General features: G+C 38.8%; 1 long non-coding RNA gene across 1 annotated transcript; it reads left to right on the top strand.

The window, feature by feature from the left end:
- Positions 1 to 779: 779 nt before the first annotated feature.
- On the top strand, positions 780 to 1,683 carry LOC149168921 (uncharacterized). Its single transcript, XR_016259498.1, has 3 exons — positions 780 to 904; positions 1,402 to 1,473; positions 1,604 to 1,683. It is a non-coding gene; the product is annotated as an uncharacterized LOC149168921 (long non-coding RNA).
- Positions 1,684 to 22,172: the final 20,489 nt, after the last annotated feature.

Genomic DNA, 22,172 nt, shown 5'->3' with positions numbered 1-22,172 from the left:
TTGTTGCATTGCCATGCATTTTGGATTTTACAGTGTTTTATTTTCGTTGTGTTTTCTCTGTTTTGAATTTAATTTATGTTTTTTTTAAAAGAGTGTTTGCATGGTTTATCCCGACGATTCTATTTTGTTGCTATTATGTTGAGCAGAAGAATCGATAGATATGAAATTCTTGATCCATTGGAACGAAATTCTCAAAATCTTTTATCTCAAAATCTTTTATGGATAGAAGCGGGTATGCTTTGGTTTTCAACATCTATAGGTTTTACTAATAAATTTGTACAAGGAAAAGCAGCGTGCGTGGTAGATAAATGCTCAGCGACCAATTCTCTCCATCACACTAAGTTTATAGGTTGAATTGTAAGTTTATATATCACTTTTCCACTAGAATTGATGTAAGATAGAGCATATACTCTGAATATGTTATATTGGGAATCATTAAGAATGTTTGTTGGGCAGTCTGTCGTTATTTGAGTTTTGATTATATGCTTACTTTAAGCTCATATGTTTGTTTTGTTCTGGTTTGTGTTGTGCGGGAATCTCTCTCCTCTGAACCTCAGAGGGGAAATTGGAAATCTAAAAAGCTCAGAGTCAATGTATGTGAATTCAGAAGTTCACTGTATAGGTTCACTATATATTACTTTTAAGCACTTTGGGTTCATTGCAATTAAACTGATAGTCTTAATGGAGTAGCTATTTATAATATATATGTTGTTCATAGTTGATTCAGTGTTCTGCATGCAGTGACATTAAAGGAAATGGTCTCTCCCTTGGCTTTTACATTGGATTCAGCTCTCTGATTTCTCTTTTACACAGTGAGCGCTTCATGTGGCCGAATGACAACCAGTGGGGTTTTGTTGCAGTTTAAATCCTTCCTAGGCGCCTGGATGGCTCGGTTCTACACCAGGTGAACATTTCTTTTCTGTTGACGGTCATTCATACTTTTTTTTTTGTATTGTACAGCTAGAACTTTTCCTGTTCTCGGTCGCAGTTCTTTAAAAAAAAAATTACTATGTAGTTATATCGGTTAGGAGTGTTACAGAACGGCTCATGAAATACCCTTGAAAATCCTTTTAAAGAAATGTTCACCCCACCTATCTAGGAAAGTCTCTTTTCAAGCGTTTATCTGTCCAAACAAAAATGACTGTTCAACTACAAGTTGGTTAAAGCAGATCTCACCATATGCAACACTCGTAGTCTGGTTCAAGATGCATATATTACTTTACTATAGATAATTGTTAAGTATTATGCTGAAAACAACTGTCTTTTGAGAAGATATCTGATGCCGAACCAAGCTGTTGTGTGCGTCTAAACGTCCCTCTAGTCAAATCTACAAGTCATCATTCTCATGGTTTATATTTCGCAGAAACCGCTGACTTGATTTGATCTTCAATGTTGCTACAGAGATGTCTCTTTAAATTATTTATATGGAGACATTCCCTTTTCAATATCGAAGTTGAAACAACTATAACAACTGTAAGTATCCTAACATTCTGCACTTGCTCACTATTGTAAAGAATTTAGCTTAATTTGTAGATGTTTTTGTATTTTGCCCTGTCTTAGAAGGGAGTGAAAGCTCCTTTTGACACATTGATCAAATTTACAGGATTGTGAAGAATAACCAGTTAATGGGGCCTATACCTTCAACGTTGTCTCAGATTCAAAACTTGAAGAAAATGTAGGTTGGGAATACTATTTTGGATTCTACTCCCTTTGCTGCCCTTTACTTGTCAAAGAACTGCATAGGATGTGTAAACTTTGGATTCTGGAGGAGTATCATTTAACAATGCTTTTGCATTTTTTAGGGATTTTGCAGACAATCAATTAAGTGGGGAGATCCCCAAGCATATATATTGGAATGAAGTTTTTCAATATTTGTAAGAGTCTGGGTTCTTTATGAGTTTTCCTGGGCTTATCGTTCTCTCAGTAAGCAAAATTTGTTTTTATTTTCCTGTTGAGGTTTGGAAGAAGCATTTGTGTTAATAGTACTGTTCTTAGGTTTGCAAACTAAATTTGGCGCCCATTCTTTTTGAAATGGGCATATTGTTATCGTTTCCAGGGGGTTGCGCAACAACTTCTTAGTTGGGACTCTTTCCCCTGACATGTGTCAATTGACAGGATTGTGGTTCTTGTAAGTCACAATACTTCTGTCTTGTGGAGTAGATGCAGAATTTTTTAAAGCTTTCTTTCATCGAATTAATTCTGCATATGAAACCCATCAAAACTCGTGGTCACAGAGAATTTATCTTTAAATTTATGTATCTCGATGCAGCGTTTTCAGTGCATTAACAAATTTTACCTGAAGGATTCTTCGTGGTAGCTTAAATGTTACTAAATAGTTGATCTCTGTCATGCAGTGATGTGCGAGGCAACAACTTGTCGGGGACCATTCCTGAGAATATTGGCAACTGTACAAGCTATGCAGTTTTGTATGTTTTCTGATTTGCCTAACTAGATTTTAAATGAACAAACGGGTGTAAATATATGGTTTGATGCAAGACTCGTGATCTCAATTACTCACTGAATTGGGGCTGGTATTCTTATCAGGGACTGATCATACAATCAACTTACCGGAGAGATCCCCTTCAAAATTGGGTTTCTACAAGTGGCTACTCTAAGTGGAGATATTTCCAGGACTGAACTGTGTTCTAGCATCAAGAATTTTGTGTTGAATAGGCAGGGATATAAGATTATGCAGGTTGTCTAAGTAATGCAATTCATTGCATGGTATGCACTATTCAACCGACATCATTAATTTGGTTGCTTTAGTTGTCCTACCCTAATTTTAAAGTGGTTATCCTAGGTCATTACAAGGAAACAAGGTGACCGAAAGGATACCTGAAGTAATTGGTCTCATGCAGGCTCTTATTGTTCTGTAAGTACAGTGTTTTCTGGATCTCAACTTGTCCAAAATTTTCCTGTGATCAGATTAAAGTATAATCTCTTACATTTAATTGCATGGAAGCCTAGATCAATAAGAATCCATAATGATTTTGGATATTGTCAATATATTTCTTATGCAGAATCAATCAATATTCCTTCATTCATTGATAAATGTTTTGTGACCTTTGGCAAAAACTTGATTATGTAATTATGGTGTAAGCTTTAGTGTACTGATACAATTAATATTTATTACAGGGATTTGAGTGATAATCATCTTTACTGGAACAATTCATCCGATTCTAGGCAACTTGACTTACACTGATAAACTGTGAGTTTCTTGCATAGTTAATGCTCGAATTGTTCCCATCTGAGTTTGTGAAAGTCCATTACTTTTTGACTATAAATTTCCTTTATGTTCAATTTTCAAGAAGCTAATTCTCTTGTACTTTCTTTTGCACTACTAAGATATTTACACAGTAATAATCTCACGGGATCTTTTCCGCCAGAATTGGGGAACATGACAAAGCTGGGATACCTGTAAGAGATTCCAATCACATATTTTGTGATGATTGATATGTAAGAAATGGAAACTGGACGTGCATGATAAGAAATATCTCTTTGATAGTCAACGGTTGTATGCATATGCAGGCGGCTAAATGAAAATCAGCTGACTGGGCAAATTCCACCTGAGCTGGGGAATTTGGAACAGTTGTTCGAATTGTAAGTTTGTGTCCAAACCTTTTTCTAGAAAGTGGAGATAAAAATGATAGAAATATCTTGAAAACTCCCATACACTAAACATTAATCTATGATATCTTTTGGATTCTTGCTGTAAGTATTTAACATTCCAAGGTTGTATTTTTTTTGAGGCATAAATCTTGCCAGAAATCAACTTGAAGGTCTGATCCCAGAGAATATTAGTTCATGTGTTGCTCTCATTTTCTTGTAAGTGATATAATCTTCAAGCCAAGTGATGAATTTGCGGAGCATAATTTCCCACTGGCTAACAATGTTAATGTTGTGCCTTCATTGTCCTTTGTCCTATAGCAATATGCATGGCAACCGTTTGAATGGAACTATTCCTTTGGAATTTCAAAAACTTAAAAGGCTAACTTATCTGTAAGTAATCCTGGGCCATATTCTAAATTGACCTATAACATAATGAGTTGTTGAATTGCATTAAGCATATTCAATGTGACTAACGCATAATGTTGCTGCTTTTACAGAAATCTGTCCTCCAACAATATCACAGGAACAATTCGTGTAGAGCTGGGGCATATTATAAATTTAGACAGATTGTGAGTTTTAGTTATTCTAATGTCTTGGTGCATTCATCTTGATGGCCAGATGCCCAGTGAGAAGACCGTTGGTCGCGGAGATGATGCCTTCAACACTTTCTTCAGCAAAACTAGAGTCGAAAGCATGTCCCCCCTGCTGTATTTGTAGATCTGGAGCCGATTTTCATTGACGAGTAACCTGTAAGCTGGCCAGCAGATGCCAATAGATGTTCAGCTTGTTGGAACCAGTTGAACATCGTAATAGAGATGGCGAACAATTGCAGACGGCTCGGCCAGTGGAATATTTGTTGCATCATCATCAAGGGGTATGAATTCCAAAGAACCTGTTGATGGAAATTCCCAAGCAAAATTCTGTGAAATGAAAAATCTATTGAGACCATTGGGCACGTCTATTTATGACGGAAGTATGTGACTCGAACAAGAGATGTCATATCTCTGATATTGCAAGAATTTTTAGACCATGAACTCAAATTCATTGCAATGTAGTAGCATAATAGTGAATTGTAAAAATTAAAGATTCAATGTGGGTAGTCACTAATCTAATTTAATTAGGTTAATGAAGTAAATTATTACAGGATTGGATTAACTGATGAACTGGTGGAGTTCTTGGGATTAGCGTAGCCCTAAAAGCATGCCACGAGTTTCAGGAAATGGTGTTCTTATTTAATTATATTCAGGGCATGAGAAGGATGCATTGTTTAATAGGGTTCCAGAGCTGATCGTGATTATTTGAGGGAAATTCCTCTTTTACTTGCCTCTATATTACATTTCAACTTTCTCTGTGGAGTGAAATCTTGTAACAACAGTCTGATCCTCAACAATGTCAAAGCTCCAGATATTTTCGTTCTTTTCCATGGATAAGCAAACACAACTTTTCCTCATGAATAATATGCTCTTCATTGCTCTTCATTAATTTGTTCATAGCTTATCTTCTATTGTCTGGAATATCCGCCATGAATGACCAAAATGTAGAAGAGTTGTGCCCCATACAAAATAATACTTTGTAATTTGATTTTGTATTTGAAATTTACTGTAAGAGGAAATCTATGGAAATTTGAAAACAATATTTTGATTATTTTATCAAACGACAAAAAGCATTTAAAAGAGTAATTGCACAATGATCCAGTCCAAAAAAACAAGATTTTCCACAAAGCAATTAACTCTTCTAGAAAAATTCAACAATTCCAATTTAATAATCCTATCGGCCTCTCTTTGTACCTTTTGGGACAATTGCTAGTTATTACTATGTCTCTGTATTTGTTTTTATAATTTGTTTACCTTTTTTTGTCTTATTTCTTTGTTGCTTTGCTATTTTTACTTTTTCTCTTATTAATTTACTTTTCTACTATTTTTATTTTACTTTCCTATTCTACGTTTTGTTTAATATTTAATTCATTCACTCTTTATATGTTTCTTCACATTGTTGTTGCACATTTATTATATATATGTCTTTCTTATCTGCCTGCACAAATTTGTTTTTACACATTTTATCGCCCATTATTTATTTCTTCTATCTTTCTATCATGTGATCAACACATTGTATTTACTTTCTTATAATTTATCCAATTGTCTGCTATTTCCTTACTAATTCCACTTCATTAGTCTTCTTATTTTTAATTTATTTTATTCTTTATCTACACATATTATAATTCATTTTTATTAGCTCTATAATTATACTGCACTCATTTTTATAATTTAACTTGTTTTTATATAATATTTTTTTAATTTATTTTATTGCATTTATATTTATGAAAATATCTATACTTTATTCACTATATTACTTTTTATAATTATGATTTTTTTTAACTATACTTCTTTTTGTGTGACTTGAATTTTTAAAGAAAATAACCAACTTCTACTAGGTAGAACTGCTTAGAATGAATACCCAAATCTTTTTCTCATGCTAATTAATTACAACAAATAAATAAGTCTCCATAAAAAGAAAGACCAGGGATGAGTAGTAAATTAATCTGACAACCTACAATGTAAAACCATGTGTAGTACACTGCAACTAATGGACATGCAATCTCTAGCAATCTTGCATCAAAATTCACGGTTTCCCTACTCTTCTGGTGTTATACACCTCTACAGGAATAAATATCAAACATTTTTTTCTCTAAAAGTTGATCTCTGTTATTTTTTTTGGAGTTCAAGATAGAGAAATCCACGCACGCAACAGCCCAGCTCGAGCCTGCGCTGACCTAGTCGCCGCTGCCCCTACAAATCCTTCTCTCAGCAGCCTCTTGTTGTTGAGGCCAACCAGATCATGCAGCCCTTTGAGGAGGCAGATCCTCACTCTTCCACGCAAACAGGGAATGAAGAAAATGCAGAAGATTTCGCATCTTTAATCGCAGAGAATGGAGTTCCAAGGAACAGGCCATCAGTCAATAAGTTTGTCAAGAAACTTGAAAGTATCCCAGAGATTTCCCTCCCCCCAGCACTTCTAAGAAGAGTAGCCATATCTTTGGTAGAAGGTGGAATTGTTGGGCAGTTCATCGAGTTATGGCCCTCACCTAAACCAGTACAAAAATAGGTGGAAAGAAACTGGAAAGCAACCACACAGGGGAAGATAGCAATATGATTCTGTGGAAGGGGTTACTACACCTTTCTCTTTGAAACAAAGGAAGACAGAGATCTAATATTTAGAAACGGACCATACTTCATGGACTCCAAAGGTTTATACTTGAACAGGTGGACTCCAGATTTTGATCTAAAGATGGATGTCCCAAGCGCAGTGCCTGTGTGGGTCAAGCTCCCGCATCTTCCTGTTCACTGCTGGGGAGACAAATCTGTAAAGGCTATAGCAAACACAGTGGGCAAATATATTGATAGATGTGAGTGAAAACACAATATGCACATGTGTGCCCGAATATGTGTGGAAGTAGATCTCAGAAAAGGCCTTCCAGAAGCAATAAAGATCAAGGTTGACCAGTGGACACACATTCAACAGCTGGACTACGAGCAAATACCATTCAAATGCAAGGTATGTCATGAGTATGGTCATTTTGCAAATAGGTGTCCTAAAAAAATAGAGAATGAAATCGTAGAAGAGCAAGAACCTACATGGGAACAAGTGAAAAAGAAAAAAACTACCAATAAGCAGATTGTGCCAAATATTAATCAATCATGTGAAGCAAATGAAACAACCCACCAGCCTCCAGCGAAGGTTACCCCTCCTGATCACACAACTCTGAATCCTTTTGAGCCATTAGAAGACTCCTTTGACCCACCCTCTCCCAGATCCACACCCTCAAACCCCATCATATCCACCCCCAACCCAATATCCTCCCCTCCCTCTCCCTTAGTGGACCGCATTCTAACTAGAAACAAAGCAAAAGAAGCCCCCCAAGCCTGGGATCAGCAAAAAAAAGTGGGAAGGAAATCCAATAAAGAAATCAGAGATGAGGCAGCAGCTAAAGAAATGACCCTAGGAACGCAACATCAAATGGATTCATTCCTTGGGAAACAAGCAGGAAGTCATGAAAAAACTCAGCAGAGGAAAGGGAGGACCACACCAACACAACAATAAATAATGATAGTGGTCTCTTGGAATTGTCGTGACCTTGCCACCTCCTTAAAAGTCAATGCAGCTAGAGAGATTTTAGCCAAGGAACAACCAGATATATATATGATCCAAGAGACCAAACTAAACAAGCAAGAAATTCAAAAAAGGATTCAAAAACTAAAAAATTATGAAGAAGTAGCGTTAGAAGCCACAGGAGCATCAGGAGGAATCAACACCATATGGGACAAAAGAAAATGGGAATTAATGACCCACAAAACCAGTAGACACTAGATTCGAACAGAGTTAAGGAATCTCAATACAAAAGAACAATATAGCACTATAAATGTGTATTCCCCAAATCACTATACAGAGAAAGAACGGTGTTGGAAATCAATTAAAGAAGAAATAGCAGAGAGACAAAGTGGGCACTTAATCCTGGGAGGAGATTTAAATTTGATAAGGAACACAAAAGAAAAATTTGGCAGAACCTTCCACAATGACCTGTCAAGAGAAGCTCTTGAAGAAATAATAGAAGATTGCAAATTAATAGACATTCCGCCAAGCAATGGCAAATACACTTGGAACAACAAAAGAATTGGAAAAAACAACATAAAAGAAAGGTTGGATAGAATTCTTATTCATGAAAGCATAGCAGCTACTTACACTCTTGTGAAAAGTAAAATTTTCCACAGCTCAGCTTCAGATCACAAGCCAGTGGTGCTAACAATGGGAAAGCTGGAAATAAAAGACCCCTTCCCTTCAGATATAATCCAATTTGGGACAGTAAGGAAGATTTTGACAAACAAATAAAAGAAAGATGGAAAAAAAGTGTCATGGGATCCCCCTAGTATGTTTGGGAAACTAAGCTAAAGAATCTAAGGATGCACTTAAAAAACTGGGCAAGAGAAAATGATCTTCGAGACAAAGCTAGGAAGGTCAGACTGCAAAAAAAGATGGATAACCTTTGCAATGAAAAAGAGAACAAGGAAGAAAGCAAGCAAGACCAAATACAAAAGGAAATATATATGGAAATATATAAGCAAAATAGGTAAGAAGAAGAGGAAAGCAGACTGAAATCAAGATGTCTCTGGCTAAAATCCGGAGACAAAAATACAGCCTTCTTCCACAACACAATGAAAATAAGGAGTTCAAGAAATCAGATAGAACAGATACAAGTAATGGTCAAGAAATAAAAGGAGTAGAAGCAATAAAAAATGCAACACATAAACACTTCAAAGAACTCCTCTCAACAAGTGACCAGCAGGCAGCTAATGAAGAAATTTTGCAGCATATAAAAAAAATAAGAAACCAACAAAACAGCGAATTAGATAAAGAAATTACTAAGGAAGAAGTCAAAGAAGTTGTGTGGAATCTCCACCCTGATAAGGCACCAGGTCCAGATGGGTTTACAATAGCCTTTTACAGACAACATTGGTAAATTATCAAAAAAGATCTAATGAGAATGCTCAAAAATGCTTTCCAAAAAAAAAAGGTTGGAGGAAATACAAAACCCTCATTCCCAAAGAACCCAATCCTACAACTTTTAACAAATATAGGCCAAGCTCCCTGTGCAACTCGTCTTATAATATTCTTACCAAAATTCTAGCAAACAGAATGAAGAAATTACTTCCGGAAATAATTTCAGAAAACCAAGGAGGATTTGTCCCCAAGAGGCAAATCACAGACAATGTGATAATTGTTCAGGAGGCTATCCACAACAGTATACAAAGAAAAGAGATAGGAATGATTGTTAAGTTAGATATGACTAACGCTTTTGATAGAGTTAACCATAACTTTCTTGCAGCAACCCTCAAAAGGTTTGGCTTCTCACAAACTTCATAGAGATTATCCAGGCATGTATTTCAAATCCTTGGATGGCCCCTTTAATCAATGGTTGGCCCAGTAAATTTTTCCAAAGCACTCGAGGGCTGAGGCAAGGCTATCCGCTTTCTCCATTTTTGTACATCATCATGGCTGAATCGTTGAGTGCTATGCTAGAAAACCAGAGAAAAGAGAAAAAAATAATAGGGATCCAAATATCAAGAGGAGTCAAAGATATAAACCATTCTCTCTTTGTAGATGATACCCTTCTCATAGGCGGGGCATCCTCCATTATAGCAAAACGATTCAAAAAATTCCTGGATGAATTTCTTCTAGCTTCAGGAGGAATCTTAAACAACTCCAAATGCAAAATATATTGCTGGAACACCCGATCAAAAACAATGCAACGTATCTCTCAAATCCTGGAAATACCTTTACAAATAAATTAGAGCCACTTCACTTATCTTGGGCTTCCCTTAGCAAAGGAAGTGCTAAAATCAGAAGTCTGGAACAAGCAAGTAGAGAAAATGAAGGGAAAAATTCAGAATTGGGGAGTGATGTGGCTCAACCTGGCAGGAAGAGTGACACTGATTAAAGCACTTCTCTCAGCCCTGCCTATATATCAGTATGCAATCATTATGGCTCCAGCTAATTCCCACGAGCAAATGGAACTGATAATTAGAAGCTTCCTCTGGCAAGGAGGAAAACAAGATAACAAAAAATTCAACCTCATTAAGGGGGAGCAAGTTACTCTTCCCTATGACAAATGAGGTATAGCAATTCGCCTGCCATGACTAATGAACACTGCACTAGGGACAAAAATTATCTGGAGAATGATAAATGGGAATGGTCACTAGTGGGCAAAAGCACTATCAATGAAATACTTAAATTGTCAAAGAACAAAGATGCTCACTGATACTATTCCAGAGAGGCCATGCACCCAAATCTGGAAATTGGTTAAAAGAATAATTCCCCTTATTAGAGAGCAAATATCCAAAAATATAGGGAATGGTAAAACAATTTCTATCTAGGAGGATAGAATTATGGGGAAAAACCCCTTAAATCAGCATCAAAATCTAAGGGGTCTTCAGATATGGATGGAAGAGCAAAGTTTTAACACTCTTTATTCTATTTTGGATTGGGATCAGAATAACTGGGTAAGATGGAAAAAGATAGCTACACCATCAAGACTAAAAAGTCAGTGGGAAACTTTAAAAGCCCATCTGACAGGGGTCACACCCATCAACAAAGAAGAGCAGGATGACTTTGTCTGGGACCCAAATGGAGGGGATTACACAGTGAAATCAGGGTACAACTTCCTCCAAAAACTTCACAATCATAATGACTGGAGCCCTTGGAAGGCAGCTTGGAACTCTGAGAGTCTGCCCAAAATTAAATTCTTCTCCTGGACCCTCCTCAAAGGGAAAAATCTTACCTTTGAAAACTGAAAAAAAAAAAAAAAAAAAAAAAAAAAAAAAAAAAAAAAAAAGGAATACAAGGGCCCTCAAAATGTGTCATGTGTCAAAAGGAAGAAGAAATAATTCAACACCTCTTCATTAACTTTACGATGGCGAGAGAGTGCTGGAAACAGGCAACAAGACCTTTGGAAATAAAAATAAATCCAACAATTCAGTTGACAGCTCTTCATAAAAATGGGTATAAAAGCTATCCATATACAAAGAAAAAAAGGCGACAATAAATAGGATATGGAGATGTCTCCCTTCACCTGTGTTGGCAAATTTGGTTAGCTCGAAATAAATTCATTTTCAAAGAATAAAAGCCAAATCTAGGAAAGATCCTAGCAAAAACTTGGAGCCAAGTTGCAAAGATCATAAGCACAAATGGAATCTTAAAAATGGACTAGAACAATTTACAGCAAGAAGAGAAACACTGGTACAACAAAGCAATGTTAGAAAATAAAGCTAAAGCAGAAGCTACAGCAAAAAATAAAGAACTTCACTCAAACAAGAAATGGAAATTAATAATGGAGGATAAAGATTTTGCAGAATGGATAAAAGAACAGAAGAGACACATTCTATTTTTTTACGAAGCTGCAAAAAATAACCCAGGTAAAGATGGGGCAGGGGGATTTATTCTAGATCCAAAAGGAAACAAAATAATAACCTATGAATGGAGCCTAGGAGAAATGACAAACAATAGTGCTGAAGCATACAGCCTTCTCCTAGGCACAAGGCTTTTAAACAAAAACACAATCAAGGACCCTATAATAATAGGGGACTCAGCTATCATAATAGCCGCTCTAGATGCCAAAAGGGACTTCAAAAGCATAGCCATCAACAAAATCTATCAAAGGATCAGAACAAGTTTTGATAGCCTGGGAAATATAACCTTAAAACATGTCTTGAGAAACCAAAATAAGGATGCCAATAGCCATGCCAACAAAGCAATTGACAGGTCAGTCGAGATTGTCAAAGAGAATAATGAACTTTATGAAGAAAGTATCCCTTGACCCCCACACCCAGTTTGAGGACCGAGAAAGTACTCCATGCTCCACTTGCACTTGCGCAGGCTCCCAGGCAACCTGAGACAACGTGGCATTCAGCAGCAGCAAGCCTCTCTTGAATAGAGAGCTTTAAACTAGGACCAGAAACCACAGAGCAAAGAAGAATTGCCGCAAAGTAAGAGTGAGGAAATAGATGAAGAGTTTTCACACTGGTACCGTTGGATCGTGAAGATCAACGGTCGAGAATCAACTCCAGTTGCATCAAAAGAATATCTCGGAAATGTCGTAGCAGCCGTCGATGGAGGCAAATCTACGACCATCGGGCGCTATCTTGCTCGAGAGTTATTCAAAGGAAAAAGGAAGTATTTAAAGCAGGTTTGGTATTTCGGGCAGCGCATAAGTGGTAAGCGGTTTCAGGTGAAGACCACCCAATTCCACTCGCTGATGGACACGTTGCATGAGGACGACAGAAGAATACCACTTTATTGAGCGGGTACTCTTCACACACTTTTCCCGCCCGATATCCATGTCTGTCGTTGGATCTATCTAGGGTGGATCGATGGCGATGGTGTGTCGTGCATGTTGTTTGACCGGTCAAAGCCGACGGAGGTTTTGCATGGAATTCCGCACCAAGGCTTTGGTAAAGCGAAAATGGTTATATCCCGTGTGTTTGTGTATAACTCGAATTTTCGAGGCTTATGGGTTTTGGTTGCTTCCACCTTTTCCATAGTTAAGTGCGGGTTTGGTCTCCGAGTGAGGCATTGGTTCTCAAGTTAAAATTCAGAAACTCTTCCCACAGATCAGTTTCTCGACAACATACCTTCTTTTGGAAATTTTGGGATTCAAGCCGGTAAAATTAGTTGTGGGGATTGCGCTCCCATTTGCGCACTACTTTTGAACTTGCCCTCCCCTGATTGTACAAGGAACTAGCTTCCTTTTCCTTCTTTTTTCTTTTTGCAATATATAAAAAGTAACTGACTGTGTTAAAATATCTATATATATATATATATATATATATATATATATATATATATATATATATATATATATATATGATCTCTGTTAAATGTAGCCACCTAGTTGATGGTTTTAACGTGTGCCTGCTCTGTCCTAAGAAGACTCATCATTGTTATTTGTTATTAACAGAATTCATTGTTTGTCACACTTGGAATAAAACCCACAACATTGCAGGTAATTTTAATCCATAACAGAGGAAAACCATTAACAATACTAACAACAAGGCATGATGAAATATTGCCCTAAACAATCAATGTATCCCATATAGTTGTTCTTTATATCATCCATTCAACATAGTTGTATGTTAATTCACATTATTCATGGAAATTCTATGGAAAGAGAAAATACTAAGAGGCAATATCACTCAAAGTGTTAGTGTGGATGTTTCTTGAAGCTTTTGGCATAGGAAACACAACAAACTATAGACACACAAAATGAGTAATAATATATTTGCTTTTATTCCATGTGATAATTCCCATCCTTCCTTAAGACTTCCAGATTTCAGTTATGGTTCATCTCATAATTCTAATGTGACATGTAAAATATGTACTTTGATCAACCATTAACATTAAATAAACTTGCTATGAATGTTAAATAATTGTTATCAAATTCAATAATCTCGTGGAATGAGATTTCTTCTGGCAGAATTCCATACTCTCATATCAAATTACCAAAGTGGCATATTAAAAAAATGCACAGCTAGCATAACTCCTCCAATGAAACAATTTTATCACAACACAATTCTAAATCCTAATGTAGATACATATAAGCCCATATCTATTATGTGACTGAGGTATCTAGTTTTTATATTAAGATGGATTAGGCCAATTGATTTCTATTCATGTATAATTTGTATTATTATCCCCATAGGTTTGGATGAACAAATTGAGCCATATATCGAAGGCATGTTTCCAATGGGGAGGCCATATGTCACGGGTTCAAATCTAGTAAATCTCCTCAACGTTACCAGTTCCTATTGTGGCTAGTAGTTCAACCACTTTCCCACCAGTTAATCTAGAAACAAGAGGGTGGATTACATTAGGTTTTCCTTCAACGAAACTAACAACTTCGAGTTCCCCAACATTTTACAAACACATAAACACAAAGTTTTGATGGATCCTGATTCCTCCAATCCTGGATGTAGGATATGCCTCTGGGCAAAACTAGAAAACTTCAAATTTCAGAAAGATTTAATAATGTCATTGCAAATAGTTTAACTGATATATTTGGAAATACTTTATCAAATAATTGTATCTCGTTGTGACAAAATCCAAACTTTTTATATATGCAAGAAAGTTTTATGTCCAACACTTGAGGTCTAATTTGCTATTGAAGCATATGCATTGTATTGGCAACACTAGATATGCATCAACTAGAGTAATTATACTACCATACTACGTGGATATTAACATAATGGAGACATGGATTTAACATAGTTGGTTCAAATATTTGGTTTGTAGCCTCTAATCATAAAAAATATACACACACCACACAACACCACCATAAAAAAAATCAAATCAATTATCGTTATCATACAAAGATTCAAATCAAGTATGGTCACGATACAAAGATTAAAATGAATTGTCATGCTCATCAAAGCGCATTTTCACTATGAAATATGTCAATCTAAGTTTGTGTGATTTTAGCTTCTAATACAACCAATATCTAGAAAATTTCAGAGATTCCCTCTACCTGCCCTCCATCATTATAATAAATAGATACGAAAAATGTGTTGGGATTCGAAGAGTGCACCTAGGTTTTGAAACGAGTTTTGGGAATGTCATCTCAATCAGGCCGGATTTCGTAGAAAAAAAATCAGGATTTGTCTTATCTTTCTTCATGAACTTCATCACATCAAATTTAATGTCAAACATTTCGTTGTTTTCCCCCGTATATCCCAATTCCGTTCAATTCTTCTGTAGGAGAGTAGCCAGTGAATAAACTAGTCCAAGAACACATTTACAGGAAAATTTCCTAATTAAATATTTGGATCCCCTTTTCTGTCCAAATCCGCTCCACCGCCACTAACAAACACTCCTGACACACACCAAAATGAGCAAGCCCAGTGCCCCTGTAATACAAGCCAACCAAACTAAAGAGACCATACCTACCAATCTCTGCAACAAAATGTCCTAAATAATATGGAGATATTCATAAAGAATCAGGTCTTAATAATTGTGTAATGATTGATTAATTAAGTCTAGAATAATATGGGCATCTCAGATATCAATATCAGTATTAGAGTAGGGATCGATTTGTCGAAACATATCTTCAACTTGAAACGTTTAGAGTTTAACAAGGCTTGTTATTTATTTAACATCAGATAATAGGTGGATTTAAAGTCTTTGCAGTGGAATCTCCTTCGTGAATTACGGGGCATAAATTGGGACATTTATAATACCCACATTGGTAAGACTAATTTACGAAATGGCCTGAAAGGATTAAAAATTGTGATCATTGATGACAAGGAGAAAATAGAAAACGTATTGGATATAGATGCATTACAACCTTGTACTTTGATTTTAATAACATCTAATGAAAAAGATACACTTGGGGTTCATGTGAAAACACTTTGTTGTATTTATTAAAGCCATTGAAGTGAAGGTATGTTTGAGATCTCTTCTATCGTCATGCTTTTAACCAATTAAATTCACTTAAGGAATATAAAAATTTAGTGGAGCAATTTTAGAAATATGTGGAGGAGTGCGTCTCTGCTTAAAACTTTTGGGGGAACTAGTCCCTGAGAAGCTCGATAGAACGTATTGCAAGAAATAGTTGAAAAAAAATCTTCGAAGGAAGGGTCTTGACTAGCGTAGACACTGTAATAAACACATTAAAATTGAGTTACAAAGCTATGAAGATGGAACAACAAAAGACGCTTTTGGACATGAGTTGTTTCTTCATGGGGAAGACCCGGAACTAATTGTTAAAGTATTATAGGGATTAGATTATCCTGATGATGTTTGTGAATAACTCAAAAGTCTCTGTTAAAATGCCTTCTAGACTTCAATAATGATGTGGAGTCTAAAGATGACATTGGGCACCAAGAGCAAGATATTGCATTCACTGAAAGAAAGGTGATTATACCTATGAAAATATTATCACAACATCTACATACAATAGAAATTTGTTATACCGATGATAGTATTATCGCAACATCTACAAACAATAGAAGTTTCTCAATTGATATTAAAAATATGGATTTGTAGAGCGAATCAGTTTCCCGTTGAATACCAGGAATTTGCATCTGTAAATATTAGAATCCACCAACAAGAGCTCTGTTTGTCACTAACAAATATCAGAACAAGAGCTTTATTCCTGATCTGAATTTAAACAGGAACGCAAAAAATTATAGAGATAACCATAAACACAGATATGCAATGGAAGTAATACTTCATTTCATTAATGTAAAATACTGAAATATGCTTATAAACAGTAATGGAAATAAACCAGTTAGGGCGATGGTAGCTTATCTCTGAGAAGAGATGTGGTGGCTACATGCCTCTAAACTGTCTTATAATGAGGCTCGAAGGCCTGTTTATTGTTGAGAAACAATGGAAAACCCTTAACATTCCAAAACCTACCCCTAGAAGATGAAACGCCAAACTATGGGCCTCGTTTGGGTAAATTGGTACATCAACTTCCCGGGGTCGTAACTTTGGCATACAATCTCCATTTGATGCATACAATAGCTCGTTAGAAAGATCTATCCAAGCACTACCACTTTGGAAAGGGCAACATCGATCCATAGACCCATGTTGCCCCCAGATTTCCCAAAAACGTCGTTTAGGGCCTCAAAATGGCTCCGGAAGTTCAGGACCCGAAAAACTCCTAAAAAATAGTAATTTGTGCAACAATGAAGGGAACTGAAAATGTTGAGAGAAACAATGGTGGGGGTCCAGGTGGACTTGGTAGGTGGCCACCAATATCCACCTGGATCATTCCTCCCCCCTTAGGAAGCAATCGTCCCCATTGCGTTGAGTTCCTCGATGAGATGAGGAAACTTTTGTTGAACTTGGTCCCTGGTGAGCCACTTGCCCTAGTGAAGGAGTTGGCCTGCTTTGACAACTCAATACAATTGGATATTCTATTGGCGAGTGTTCTTGATCTGTGTGTCCATGACCCGATCAGTTGCAGCTTGTTCCATGCAATCTGGATTTAATTCGGTGGGTCTGAGTTGTTTTGCAATGTCGGATGTGTCTAGTAATGGTGGAAAGTATGGTCGAAGGTGATCCACATTGAACACTGGGTGCAAGCCAAGGAATGGGGGAATGCTAAGCTCAAATGCATTGTCTCCCACAGCCTTAGTAATGGTGTAAGGACCATATCGGAGTGGTCTCAGTTTCCGATAGGCTCCAGTAAGGCGCTCCTTTTGCAAATGCAACCAAACTTTGTCGCCCACCTGAAACTTGTGTGGCACCCGATGTTGATCATGTCACTGCTTGTACTTGGCATTTGATTTCTCCATAATGTCATGGACCTGCTGGCGAATATGTTGGATGTGCTCGATGAAGCTGGTTGCCTTATCTGTTTCAGACTGGACATAAGCCAAATCTATGTGAGTAGCTGCAAGTGGCATGGCGACGTCAATGGGGCATAGTGGCTGGAATCCCAAGCACACCTGAAAAGGGCTGTGGCCAGTCGAGCTGTGAAGAGCTCGGTTGTAGCTGTGCTAAACATAAGGGAGGCTCTCGTCCCATGTGCGTGGATGCTTTGAGTTGTACATGCGTAGAATGTGCACAATCATCCTATTGACAACCTCTATCTGGCCATCAGTTTGCGGGTGGAAGGCTGTGGACTTAGTGAGTTTGGCGTCCAGCATTGACCAAGACTGGACCAAAATTTACTGAGGAACCGACTATCCCAATCTGAGATGATAGACTGTGGGATCCCAAAGTGCACCCACACTCGTTCAAAGAAGGGTTTAGCAGTGGCTTCTGTTGTGATATTCTTCTTGCAGGCCGCCATAATAACCATCTTCGAGAACCTGTCGACAACCACAAAAACACAGTTATTTCCATGCTTAGTGGAAGGAAGGCCTGACATGTAATCCATGGAGATGGATTCCCAAGGTCGACTAGGGGTAGGCAGTGGGGCATAGAGGCCTTGCTTCTTGATGGTCGGTTTGGCAATGGCACAGGTAGTACATGATCTGATGTACTTCCCAACATCCTGTCGAAGATTCGACCAATAGAAATACTTTTGCAGTACTGCCACCATTTTCTCGACCCCGAAATGCCCAGCAACCCGACTGTAGTGTGTTTCCAAAATCATCTTGGCACGCTCGCTTGAAGGAACACAAAGGTGACCCAGGTGGCTTAACAGGGCATCCTGGAGGTGAAAATATGGAACATGCCGACCCTCCAAGAGTGTCTGGTATGTGTGGCCGAATTCTGGGTCGCTTTTGTAGAGAAGTGGCCAATCAGAAGTCTCGTGCCCACAAGAGTTGAGCACAATGGTTAACACCATGATCGGTGGTCGACTGAGGCAATCTGCAACATTATTGGTGTTGCCCTTCTTATACTTGATATTCAAATGGAACTGTTGTAGGTATGTAGACCACTTCTGATGGCGATCATTCTGCAATTTCCCTTAGGTCTATATGAACTGCAGGGGTCGGTGGTTTGTGTGGATGACCATTTCCTTCCCCAAAATGTAATGCTTCCATTGTCAGTAGGCCTTCACAATGGAATACATCTCTTTATCATAAGTGGGATACTTCTGGATTGTGTCCGTAAGTGTTTCACTGTGATATGCCACTTGATGCCTGTGTTGAGTAAGGACTGCCCCAATAGCATAGTCAGAGGCATCTGTCTCGACCTCAAATGGTTGTTGTAAATCTGGTAATGCAAGCATTGGTGCCGTGCAGAGGTGATCTTTCAACTCTATGAATGCCTTCTGTTGAGATTCAGACCAAAAGAAGTTTGCTTTCGCTCCTCCCTTGGTGACTTGACTCAAGGGCCAAGTGATATTAGAAAACCCCACCACGAACCTGCAGTAGAAGTTGGCAAGACCTAGAAAGCTGCGAAGCTCTGTCAGAGTAGTTAGAGATGGCCAATCTCAAATGACTTGGATCTTGGCTGGATCCACATGCGCCCCCTGTTCATCAATAATGTATCCCAGATACTGAACCTGGGTCATGCCAAAAGTGCATTTCTCCAAATTGGCACATAGCTTGTGTTGCCGTAGTGTTTTGAGAACCTGTCGGATATGGTGGAGGTGCTCTTCCCAACTTTGTCTAAAGATCATAATGTCATCCAAGTATACCACTACAAATGAGTTGGTGAATGGCCGCAAGATATCATCCATTAGCCTCATGAAGGTTGCAGGAGCATTCGTCAATCCGAAAGGCATAACCAACCATTCGAAAAGGCCCTCCTTGGCTTTGAAGGTAGTCTTCCACACATCAGAGGGTTCGATTGGTACTTGGTGATATCCTAACTTTAGATCGATCTTGCTGAAATATTTCGCCCCCTTTAGTTGGTCCAGGAGGTCATCAATCCGCAGGATCGGGTACCTATTACGGACAGTGATCTTGTTCAGTGCCCGATAGTCAATACAGAGTCTCCAAGTCCCATCCTTCTTCTATACGAACACGATCGGGCTCCCACAAGGTGATGAACTTGGACGGATGTGACCTTTCTGCAGGAGCTCCTGAATCTGCCTCTTGATTTCATCGTTCTCCAGAACGGAGCGCCGATAAATTGGTCCATTAGGTAGCGGTGCACCTGGGGTCAGATCGATGGAGTGCTTGACCTGACAGTGCAGAGGAACCCCCACGGGGGAGGTGAAGATGTCCTCGTACTCCTCCACGACCTTGTCCATCTGTAGTTGTCGTGCGGAGGGACCCTGTCTGGAGGCCGCAGCCACCGTCTTCTTCTTTCCTTGAGGGCGTATCATCAGGAAAACAACTTTCCCGGTTTTGGAAATGAGCTTACTGCATTGTTTTGCAGTAATAAAAGAGATGGCAGTAGGCGGTGCTACCTCTGGTATCCTGTACAACTTATTTCCCAATGTAATAATAACAGCACGGGGCCTTGATTCATACACAGCATGTCGCTTCCATAAGTATGGTTGTCCTAATAATACATCACAAACTTCAAGGGGAGCAATTTCACACAATACCTCATCCGTGAAGGGCTTGATGTTGTATGGAAGGGGACACTACTGGCTCACGCAAAGATCCCGTCCTTGGTGAAGCCACCCGATGGTGTACGGTTGTGGATGGCTGTGGTCGGTAAGCCCAACTGCTTCACGGCCTCTGCTAAAATGAGGTTCTTTTGGCTCCCGCTATCGAAAATGAACTATAGCGGGGAGCCCTTTACCCACATCTGGGAGTGGAAGAGACGCTCCTCTTCCTCTGAATCTTCGGGTTCATTTTTCTGGATCTTGGCAGTAGCAACAGTGGCGTTGGGATCCACATCAATGATTTTCTTCTCTTTGTCATTCCCCTTGTCGGGTTCTGACTCAGAGTCGGAACATGCATCTGATTCTAAAACCTTTAGCTCAGCCACCACTGACTGCTTGGCCCGACACTCACTTGTGTTGTGAGTGGAGCTCTTATGGAACTCACACCATTTTCCCATGTCCTTTTTCAGCTTCGCGGCATTGTTCTTTGCTTGCAGCTTCGGTGGGTCGTCTTGGGCTGCCCCGCCTTGGCTTTGTCCTTTATTTTGTGGTTTAGGGGCACCTTTCCCTTGCTTTGGATTTGCAGATCCAAAGTCTTGCTTCTTTTGTTTAAACTTCTACTCGACCTTGACGGCATATCGGTATGCTGTGCCGAGCGAGGAGATGTTCAAGAATTGTATTTCTTCCTGGATGTACTTGTGCAGGCAGCCGCGGTATTTGAGTATCAAATGCTGCTCCGAATCCTTGATACCCAACTTTGTGAGAAGGGTATGGAAAAGATTGGTGAACTCCGGCACGTCTTGGTCCCTTCCCTACTGCAGCATGGTCCACTTTATGTATTCATCCTCATAACTTCGACAGGGTAGTACTGCTCCTTGATGGCCTCCCGCAATGAATTCCAGGTGGGTGCGGCTGAAAATAGTGAGCCGGTACTTTCATCGTTCTGCTCGCAGTAGGTTTCCCACCAGTCCTTGACGTGGGGGGCTGCTTTGAGAAGAGCGAAAACAATCTTTTCCCGATTCGAAAATTCATGAACGGAAAAATAACCCTCTAGCAGATTTAACCATTTATCTACGGCATCTGCGTCTATCTGACCCTCGAATATGGGGATTTCAAAATTAACTTGTACCTTAAAGGGCGTGGCGTTTCCAGAGTAGCTGCTGGAAGCCGATGCGTCGCTTCTGGGTAGCCGCTGAAGGATCTGGGCAAAGTTGTCCATCATCACGTTCCGTTGTCGCTCGAGGGCTTCTTCGAGCAATATTTTGATAAGATCTCCTGCCCCCTCATCTTTCTTCTCATCCTCCATGGGAGGCCGTCGGGATTTGCAAGGCTGGTCTTGGAAAGGTTCGACCAGTTCCAGCCCTAACTCCTTATATCCCAACCTCGTTGGGGACATGCACAGAAAAACAGAGAAAAAGCAGACCGCTCTGATACCACTGATCTGGATTTAAACAGGAACGCAACAAATTACAGATATAACCATAAACACAGATATGCAATGGAAGTAATACTTCATTTCATTAATGTAAAATACTAAAATATGCTTACAAACAGTAATGGAAATAAACCAGTTAGGGCGATGGTAGCTTATCTCTTAGAAGAGATGTGGTGACTACATGCCTCTGAACTGTCTTACAATGAGGCTCGAAGGCCTATTTATTGTTGAGAAACAATGGAAAACCCTTAACATTCCAAAACCTACCCCTATAAGATGAAACGCCAAACTATGGGCCCCATTTGGGTAAATTGGTACATCAACTTCCCGGGGTTGTAACTTTGGCATACGATCTCTGTTTGACACATACAATAGCTCGTTAGAAAGATCTATCCAAGCACTACCACTTTGGGAAAGGAAGCATGGGTCCATGGACCCATTTTGCCCCTAGATTCCCAAAAAACTTCGTTTAGGGCCTCAAAACAGCTCCGGAAGTTCAGGACCCGAAAAACTACTAAAAATAGCAAGTTGTGCTACAATTAAGGAAACTGAAAATGCTAAGAGAAACAATGGTGGGGGTCCAGATGGACTTGGCGGGTGGCCACCAATATCCACCTGGATCAA

Source organism: Pinus tabuliformis, chromosome 4_2 (assembly GCF_031772625.1).
Source record: "Pinus tabuliformis cultivar Carrire ecotype Pingquan chromosome 4_2, CPIR1, whole genome shotgun sequence".
NCBI lineage: Eukaryota > Viridiplantae > Streptophyta > Pinopsida > Pinales > Pinaceae > Pinus > Pinus tabuliformis.
The sequence above is the reverse complement of the archived record's forward strand: the minus strand, read 5'-3'. Positions and strand labels throughout refer to the sequence as shown.